Below are 10135 nucleotides of genomic sequence, written 5' to 3'. Positions count from 1 at the left end.
AATCACACATATGAATGACTCTTTTGAATAGACCTATTTCTGAGAACGTAATTATAGTATATTATATTTGTGGTAATTACCATGTTCTTTGAGAACATCTTAAATAGTACATCCTTTGACTTTAGTTTTAAGACTTTTAAAAATGCTTTTACTTAGAAAATAATTAAACTAGGGCTTTTGTCTGAATGTAAAAAGGGCTTTCAGTTGATAAGAACCACATTAAATCTGACCACGGAATGCTGCAGCCAATAAGAAAATGCTTCTCCATCTTCTGACTTTATCTTCTTTCCAACTTTGTTATTGTTCAGATGATACTTTTGGCTTGAGAGTCACTCACTGTGAGGAAGTTCGTGGACTCTATAGAAAGATAAATTTTCAATTATTTAAGAACAAGAAAATGGGTGGTAACTCTTCTAAAACATTGAAACCACAGGCAGGCCAAAACCAGTTTGGGGGGAGGGTGTCCTCTATTCCTGTATCCTTTTCTTCTGAGCTTGTTTAACTGCAGGTCACGTAACCTAAGCATGCACAAGAAACACTGACTTTTGTCCTTTAGACAATCTCTGAGACACCAGGAACAAAGGTCATTTTCCTTGGGACAGGGCAACATCTGAAGCAGATCAAATGCAAGAGGTTCTTCAATAAGGAAGATCCAGCTTAAAATCCACTCTACCACATATGAACAGCTCTCTAATTAACCAACTGGATGACCCCAAGTCAAACCTCCCTAATTCTGTCCCCACCTCTCACCTCCCTTTCCCATAAAATCTCCCTTAACTCTTAGATAGGAGATACAGGTTTGAGCTATGACTCCTGTCTCCATGCCAGTCTAACTTGCATTAAAGCTCTTCCTTTTCTCAAAATCCTGATGTCATAGTATTGGCCTCTGTGCATGTAAGACAGTGAGCCCTTGCTCATTAACAATATCTCCCGAGTCTTTTTATTTCAGATCTTAATTCTTCATACAGCTTCATCTTAGCTCATAATCAAGAATTATGATATTGATAGGTAAGAATGAAAATGATGTGAGGAAGATAAACAATTTCCTTTTCTCCTCAAAGTTCAGGAGGTAGATAGATATTCATAATACAGAAGAACAAAGAAGAAAAGACAAGGTTGTAGGAACAGTACCAAAATATTTAGGAGCATTTCATCTGCGATTCTTTATTGTGATCACTTTTGCTTTTTCTCTCTCCCATCCTCTTTTCTTCGTTGTTTTATATCTTTTTGGTTCTTGTGTTTCCAGCTTAGTTCATATGGACAGTTTGGTTGTGAATCTTAGACTCCCCACCCTCATCAGCCCTCCCTAAGCACCTCCTTCCATCTGCCTCTTTGTTTTTATCCCTTGTGGCTTGATTTATTTTTGCCACTTGGTTTCTGTCTCTGGTATCACTTGTCACTTATCTTTATCTACTCATGCCTGAGCACATTTTACTAGTGTGGTATACTGGAAAAGCCAGGACCTTTGGGATTTAAAATCCCAGTGACCAGTTACCAGCTGTGTGACTTGGGATATGCAGTCTCTCTGGGCCTCAGTTTCATTTTCATTAACTATGAAAAGAGGATATTAATACATTCCTATTAGGTTGGGATGAAGAATTAATGAGTTACCTGTCTACAAAATGCTAACCACAGCAGCTGGCACCTCTTCCATCCTCAGGACCTAGTAAATTGCTTCCTTTCTCCTGACTTTCATCCCCAGAGATATCACTGCTTCTTTCTGCACTGACTTTCCAGCATTGGAGGCCTACTGGTTCAACTCCATCTCTCTCCTTACCTTCTCCCCGACTAATATGGGTTTGTGGATCATGTCATTTTAACAAGCATGACAAGCGATGGAGTTTTTTTATTCCATCCTTCAAATTGTCCTCTTTTTTCAACAGTTCTTTCCAACACCTGACCCTTTCTACCATGATCACTCCTGGCAAGGTTCTTGAGAAGGAAAGGAAAGAATCAATAAAGATAATATCTGAGGTTGCTTGGGAGTCACAAAAATAATTTAAGTCTTCAAAAATGGTATCATCTTAGGTTTAACAACAAGAACATGAATAAGAACAATGCTGCCATTCGCTTACAGCTTTTCTTTCCCTTTCTGCAGAATTCTTATTAATGATGTTTTCCTCTTGTTCCACCAAACCAGGAAATTAGTGGTCTCCAATTTCTTTTCATTATTTGCAGTATCCTTTGCCAAAACCTGCTGCTTTTCTTCTATGAGCTTAGCCTCACCAATTTTCACATGAACTACAATTTAGACTCAGAATCTACAGTAAATATAATAGATCATTTTGACTTTTTCTTATTCAATAGCTCATTGTTTATCATCAAAGAAAGGCCATGGTCAATTCTCTTGCCAGCACCATTCCTATGGTACTTTATCTATGAGCAGGTGCTTTATCTCTGTGGCTTTCATCTCTGAAGATACTAAGAAACATAGATGCTCAGGATCCTGGAAACAAGTTAAGTCCGTAAACAATCGATACAGCCTCCTTGCCAAGCAATCACTCAGCCCAGCCTGTACGATCTTAACAATGATCTAATCATTGACTCTCAAGGCAGCAGCCAATTTCATACTGGACAACTTTGATTATTAGAAAGTCAAACCAACATTTCCTTTAGCAGGATAAATATTTTCATTTCCTCCAATCATCTGTAAAATCATTATTCATTAACACATTTCCCATAAAGTTAGGAACTTGTCTTTCTTCATGGTAATGACAGAGAAACAATGATCCTCAAAAGAATCCACATTAGATTTCATTTTAGAAACAAACAACAAAAATAAACATGTTTAATAAATGCTCTGGAGCAGAATGTTTATATTAAATGATAGTGTTGCATACACATCTATGGCAATTTGAATATGTACTCTTTTGTTTTTGCTTTTAGAGGTATTGGGAACTGAACCCAAGACCTCCCATAGGGGAAGCAGGCACTTAATCACTTGAACCACATCTGCCGCACTAAATATGAACTTTCTAAGTATGGGAACAGCTGACCATATATATATATATATATATGGTGTGGGGGTAGGTGGTACTTTTTTGGGTCCAAGACTGTCACCCTAGTCAACCTGAGACAGTCATATGCCTGAGGGGTGATAGAATTTATTAAAAACAATGGCAAAGAGAAAGAAAGAAAGATGTATAGCTTCTGATATTAGAAACAGGATTAAAACAAAATAAAACCATTGTATACCAGACTATTATCTTGAGAGCTGATTCCCATTCCCTTTATTTCTCCCCTTTAATAGATCAGGTTCTAAACCCAGTAGCCTTCCATCCATGACAGCAAAGCCATGCACTTGATGGAGAGAGAATGTAGAGAAGAGAAGGAAAAACACAGCTCAATTCTTTCTCAAACCTGGTTGCTAATGATGGGACTAGGTCAGACAGAAAGAGAAGGAAGGAGCATATTGGCCAGATGTGTGCCTCTACTTACCATTTCTGGAATGTGGGAAGTAGATTCAGGCTGAGGACTGTGAGGGAGGTGAAGGGAGGAGGCTTTAGCCCTGACCTGGCACCAGACAGATCTTCATTCTTCCATGGGAGCCAGATCCCCCGAGGCTCAGCTTTCCCAGTCCACCCGCATTCCGCATGGAGCCTGGGTGTCGAACCTCTGAGTCTGCCTTGAGGCCTGCTAAGGCCTGTGGAGGTCTTAACAGAAAAGGCTGGTGGAATTGGCTATGCCATGAGTTGGCCGTGACCACGTTGGGAGAGAGACCAGCTATAACCTCCAGTCACAAATGCCAAGACCTGCAGCAGCCAGCTGGACAGGAAGTCATCGCACAGGGGGCCAGGGCGCCATGCTCGCCTTCGCTGCGTCCATATCCATCCAAACATCCTATTGCGTTCTTTCAGAAAAGAGTGCAAGGAGGCAGAAGAAATCTGACTGAGCATTTCTACGCCCCCCGCCCCTCAAGAGAGTTGGAATACTGTTTGAAAGGACTATTAAATGATCAAATCAGCCTGGATTTAAACTGGGTTGGACATTCATTTACAATTTTCCCCTCAAACCAGAAGATGGGGGCTCATGAGGAAAACTATAAACAAAATAAATCAACTATATTTCCTCTGCATCTCCACCTTGTGGGGGAGTTAAAATTTTTGACCCCCATTATGCATTAACTATCCCCCAAAGACCTCCAATTGTATTTGAAAGGGGGAGAGAAATTGTCATAGTGATTTGTCACCTGAGGTTTACTGATGCATGGAGTTAATCTCAACTTTCTAATGGTGTAGGGGTTTATTTGCACACAGTGTGCTACATTAATTTTTCAGCATAGTTTTTATGTATTTTTGTTAAAGTATACTTTTCTTTTGACATTTTAAAAGCCCTGCTGGTATTGCAGTAACTAATGCATGCATTCATCAGTTTGATTCATGTCTGTATCTCAGCTTACCTTTTGTGTTTGTCTTCAGTGAGAGCATGGCAGAAAGTCCTATCCATCCTTTGCTGTTCATTCAATATTAATATAGATTTTTACATACTCCCAGGGTGTATTGTTCTTTATGCTACTATGCCGCTGAGATAGGGGACCTGATAGTTCAGTATTTCTGTGAAAATAATTTTTAGTATTTTACTGCTGATAACAGAGATAAGGTTACCAAATTGCTTTCTTTTATGGAATTGGGTTCAGATGCTCATTATTTTCAGAAAGACTCAGATTTATTGCGATTGAATTTTTTTTTCTGAGATTTTATTTTAGGAACTATAAGAGATTATACTATTCATGGCTTTATTTTGCAGGGAAAGTAAAGAGGTTATGTTACAAGATCAAAAAAGTTTTTGGATTTTTTTTTTTGATTAAAAAATCAAATCTATATTGAATTTCTACTCCATGTTAGGTAACCTGCCTGTTCTCTTCTAACTGTCTCCAGCAGTTGTCCTGTCCCATAGAATGCTCAGTTACAGGAGCCTGTGCTGAATGAAGGTCTAATATATAGTCTCATTTTACCATTGGCCTACTCCTGGAGACAATTGCCTAAACTTTGAGGAATGTCTCTAAGGCAGGATATTCTGGAAGTGAGCCAGATCTAGGGAGAGATATTGGGGAGGGTAAGTCTCTTAGTGCCTCTTGAATCCTCGGGACTGCCTGCCCTCTGTCTCTGCAGGGTCAAGTCGGTAGTGTAGAAACAGGAGAACTACAGAGAATGGAAGCACTGAGACAGATGAATCCTGGTTCAGCCACCTCCGAGGGCTTGTGCACTCTTGGGTATTACTTACCTCTCAAAACCACAGTTGTGCTCTTCTGCAAATTGGGGATCATATGGGACTTGACCTGCCTATGTCAGAATAGTTGTAAAGATGAATGAGGTAATGTAGGAGAAAGCCTTTATACACTACGAAGCATGGTAAATGATTGTTGTCATAATACGTTTGTTTTTCTTTGCACAGTCAGCAAGGGGTAGCGGTGGGGAGGTGGCTGGAGAGGAGGAAGAGTATTGGCAGGAATCCTGGCCCTCCTTCTCTCTAGACCCTGCTCTTACCAGCCCAGGATTTAATGGTAATTTCCATTACCACACCCTCACTAGAGCATTCTGTGTCTAGGATACCACCCCCTCTCTTTCTCTCTTACTGGTGGTCTCTTTGTAAGAAAGTTTTAGACCTTATCAAATAAGTTACATGAGAACTGGGCAAATTCTTAGGACATGGAGAGGGTTAGTCCTGCTGGGTGATCGTCTGAAGTACCTCCTATTTTCAGAGGGCAGTCCTAACTGAAAGCCAGTTATTTATTATGTTCATGTTCACTTGAGTAGAAGCTGGAAGCACAGTAGATGATGATCAGCTTTTCCAGCTCAATTCCTGGTTACTTCAAGTAGCCTTTAATGATTTCTCCACAGCTGAACTTCTCCAGTTACTTTCCCTCCCCCTCCTCCCAGGCTAAGCCAACAGTTTGTAGACAAAGGTAAATCTTACTCTCTCTAATCTTCACTCCTTCCCCCAACCCCCAAATTGGCCCAAGTCCCATGTCCTCTCCATTTTCCTGTAGGAAGTCAAAGCTGAGAAGACTCCTTCCTGCTTTTTGTGTTGACACTCTTCTCTGAGACAATCATGCAGAAGCAGCCTAATCACTGGAGTGTGGTGGTGGGGGAACCTGAAGCCAAATGGGGGAATATATTTGAGATAATATCTTCATAATTTGAAAAAATGATCCTGCCATGCTCATGTTTGGAATTATTTACTGTGGCAGACTTTGGAGAGCCCCAGAATAAATAAATGTTAACCCCCCTCCCTCCTTCTAAGAGAGCTTTTTTATCATGTGCCTCGGCCCATTCGTTTCTTCAGTTTCTAGGATTTAGATTTAAACAGAAACTGAAAAAATTGTGCCCAGTGATAAATCCAGAACTTGTTTAGTTTTGGCTGAAGTAGTCTAGAATATTTTATTCTAAATTTGTATAAAAGGGCACCTCTTTCCAGGCTGTTGTGAGTGCAAGCAGTCATAGTGTACCAGGAAGGGGGACCCATACTTTTCATTTATTGTCTTCTATGGAGTTACAACATTTGTTGGCTCATCTTTGATTTTATTATCTTGAACTATACTATTGAGTACAATTATAAAAATGTGCTTTCATCAATTGTAACAAATGTACCACACCAATGCAAGTTGTTAATGATAGGGTGGTTTTACAGGAACCCTGAATTTTATGCAAACCCACAATTTATCTAATACAAAAATTAAAAAATAAAGCAAACTCTTCTAAAAATTCGTTTTGTTATTTCATTTGCAAAGCTTTTCAACATCTTGAGTTTGATTCAGCTTCTGCTCCCCTATGTTTTATCGGCTTTTTTCTCATTATCAATTTCACACCACAGAACAGTGTGGGGCTGAGCAAGAGAGATAGGAGACGAGATCTAATTAAAGAAAATTTCTCAGCTATACTTAGAAATTAGGGCAAAAAATGTGAGCATAAAAATAGGATACTGAATGCTTGAAACCCAGCCTTTTTGCAGTTTGGGATGCTTATCCATTTTAGGTGCTGATAAACATTGAAGGATAAAAATTTATTGAACAGTCGTTTAAAAATTCTCATGTACTTTAATAAGAATTTCTTTTTTTTTTTTTGAAATAAGGTTAAATATGTATCAATTCTGCAGAGACACAAGGGTCAAAATGTTTTTTTAAATTGGTACATCTTTACACTTAATTTTTACTTCCTTTTTTTCTTCCCAAGCTCCAGCTTGTGCTCTGAAGTTTGGTCATGGACTTCTGCCCTCAGTCATTCAGATTAGATTTAACCGTAATATTCTTCAAATATCTCCCAACTTATCTTTTTCAGGAAATCTTTTCAAGAAAGGTCAGGGCTCTTGAAGTTGCCCACATTTTCATAATCTGATTTTGTAATGGGATTTTAAAAATTCTTTTTGTCCATGTACATGTTGTAGCATAAGGGAAGCTGTCCTGATGTCAAAATTGCTTGTAAAGTTCACGAAATTTGTCCTGCCCCAAATTAGAGAAATATTTTATGACCACTTAAACCATTAGACCATGTAGATGCTTGATCCTGACAGTATATCATCAGATCTCTTTCACAAAATTCCTCATTTTATATGGGTTTAATGTGCAAAAGTAATCAATCCCCTGCAACTGAGACTGATTAGTGCACAGCATGAAAATTAGTGGTTTGAAAATGCGACTGTACCACTGGCTTGCCGTGTAACCTCAAGAAGGCCACTTGATGCTTCACAGCGCAGTGTTACCACATGTGTTAGTTTGCCATAGGGCTGCCGGTGCAAAGTACCGGAAATAGTCTGGCTTTTATAATGGGAATTTTATTTAGGGTAAAAGCTTATAGTTCCGAGGCCACGAAATATCCAAATCAAGGCATCGGCAGAGATGCTTTCTCACCAAAGTCAGCTCCTGGTGACTCCGGGGTCTGGCCAGGTAGTGAAGTTGGCTGTTGATCTCTGTCAGGCTCTCTGCCTTCCCCTCCAGTTCTACTTTCTTGCGGAGCTCCTTGGAGGGCACCCAGGCACAGGGCTTGTCTCTTCTTGGGCCTCCTCTTTCACTCTCAGCTGCTCCGCTTTCCTCCTGGCTCTAAGCTATCAGGCATATGGCTCATCTCTCCCCGGGCCTCGGCTCTTTGAGCCTCTTGGAGGCTTCTCTCCTTGCACTCAGCTGTGGGTGAACCTCTCACATTGCAGGATCAAATATGGCAGCTTTCTTTTCCTCTATGCCTGCGTCTCTTTCTCTGTCTCTGTTTACATCAGACCCACCAAGAGGGCTGAGACTCAACCTGCATCATGGCTCACTGACTTAGTCCAATCAATAGGCTCTCATACCTACAGGAACGGAACAGTTCAAAAACAATCTTTCTCTTCTTGGGATTCACCAAAGAGCTTCAAACTATCACAGAACCTGTGTGTGTGTGTTGGTGTTTTTGAAAGTTTATTGCCATGTGTATTAAGTATAAAAGCATAAATAAGGTTCAAACACAGTTTAAACAAAAATAATAAAATAATAGAATGAACATTTGGCCACCCATCTTCTATTTCAGAAATCAGAAACTTACCAGTTTCTTTGAAGGACTCCCAACCTCCCTTCTGATTGCATGCCAGCCCGTTCAACTCAGAATGAACACTCCTGAATTTTGTGTTAACTGTGCTTTTCATTTTCTTTTTTCTTTTAATGTGTGCTTATATCTCTTAATATGTTGTTTAGTTTTGCCCACTTAAAAAACTTTAAATAAATTCAATCATATTTTGTTTATTCTCCAAGGACTCATTTGACTTTTAAAAGACTCTACATTATCCTTTTTTTTTCCTTTAGTTTCACCCCTTTTGATACATGTGCACATAATTTACTTTCCATGGCTATATATTATTTCATTGTATAAATATAATATACTCTATTACCCAGTGTACTGTTGGGTTGTTTATATATGTCCACGGGATCAATTTTGTAAATTAGCCTAGTTTTCTTTACTGATATTTGTGTGTATAGTTTATCAAATACTGACAGTGCTGGGTTAAAATCTTCACTATTATGGTCAATTTGTTCCTTTCTCATTGTTGTCCTATCACTTTTTACTTTATATTTTTAAAAGTTAATATACTAAATCATAGAAATTTAGATTATTTATTTCCTCCAAACTGAGCCTCTCTTTTACTGAGTCAATTTTTTTTGATATGTTGGGCCTTCTCTCTTCTCTCTTTAATATCTCTATTTCCTATTTTTTTTTTAAATTTCTGTACTTAATAGTGAGCAATTCCTTCATAAATATTTTCTAGTTCAGAAATTCTACCTTTAGTGTCTAAATTGCTAAGTGATCATTAAACATTTTTGTTTCAGTTATTATAGTAAAAATTTTTAAAGCTCTGAGTCCTTTTCAAAGTATTTAATCAACTTTTTTTATCAGTTTAAGATCTCTGCTTTATTTTTTTAATACTTTTTTATTAAAGTTAATAGATCACAAAGAACATTACATTAAAAAACATTAAAAAAACATAAGAGGTTCCCAAATACCCCACTCCCCAGCCCCTACCCCATCATTTTTGTAAATTGTATTTTTTGAAGATACATACATCACAAAAAAAGGTTACATTAAAAAATATGAGGTTCCCGCATACTGCCCACTCCCCTACCCCACTCCTCCCACACCAACAACCTCTCCCATCATTGTGGCACACTCATCGCACTTGGTAAACACAGTTTGAAGCACTGCTGCACCACACAGATAATAGTTTACTCTGTAGTTCACACTCTCTCCTAGTACATTCAGTGGGTTATGGCAGGATATATAAAGTCCAGCCTCTGACCCTGCAATATCCTTTAGGACAACTCAAGGCCTCAAAAATGCCCCCACATAACATCTCTTCTTTCCTCTCCCTGCCCTCAGCAACTACTGTGGCCACTTACTCCACCTTAATGCTACAAATCTTCTACTACTAGTCACAATAGTTTTAGAGTAGGATATCAGTAAGTCAACTCTAATCCATATTTTATTCCTCCATTCTGTGGACCCTGGGATGGTGATGTCCACTCCACCTCTATATCAAGAAGGGGCTTAGATTCCACATGGGTGATGGATACAATTCCTCTGCTTGCAGTTTTTGGCATTCTTGATTCCATGGTAGGGTGGTTGACCATCTTCACCTCCCTGTTAGCTGACCTGGCTAAGTCCAATGAACCAGAGAG

This window comes from Dasypus novemcinctus, chromosome 14, assembly GCF_030445035.2.
Source record: "Dasypus novemcinctus isolate mDasNov1 chromosome 14, mDasNov1.1.hap2, whole genome shotgun sequence".
In the NCBI taxonomy this organism is placed as follows: domain Eukaryota; kingdom Metazoa; phylum Chordata; class Mammalia; order Cingulata; family Dasypodidae; genus Dasypus; species Dasypus novemcinctus.
Note: the sequence above shows the minus strand (reverse complement) of the source record.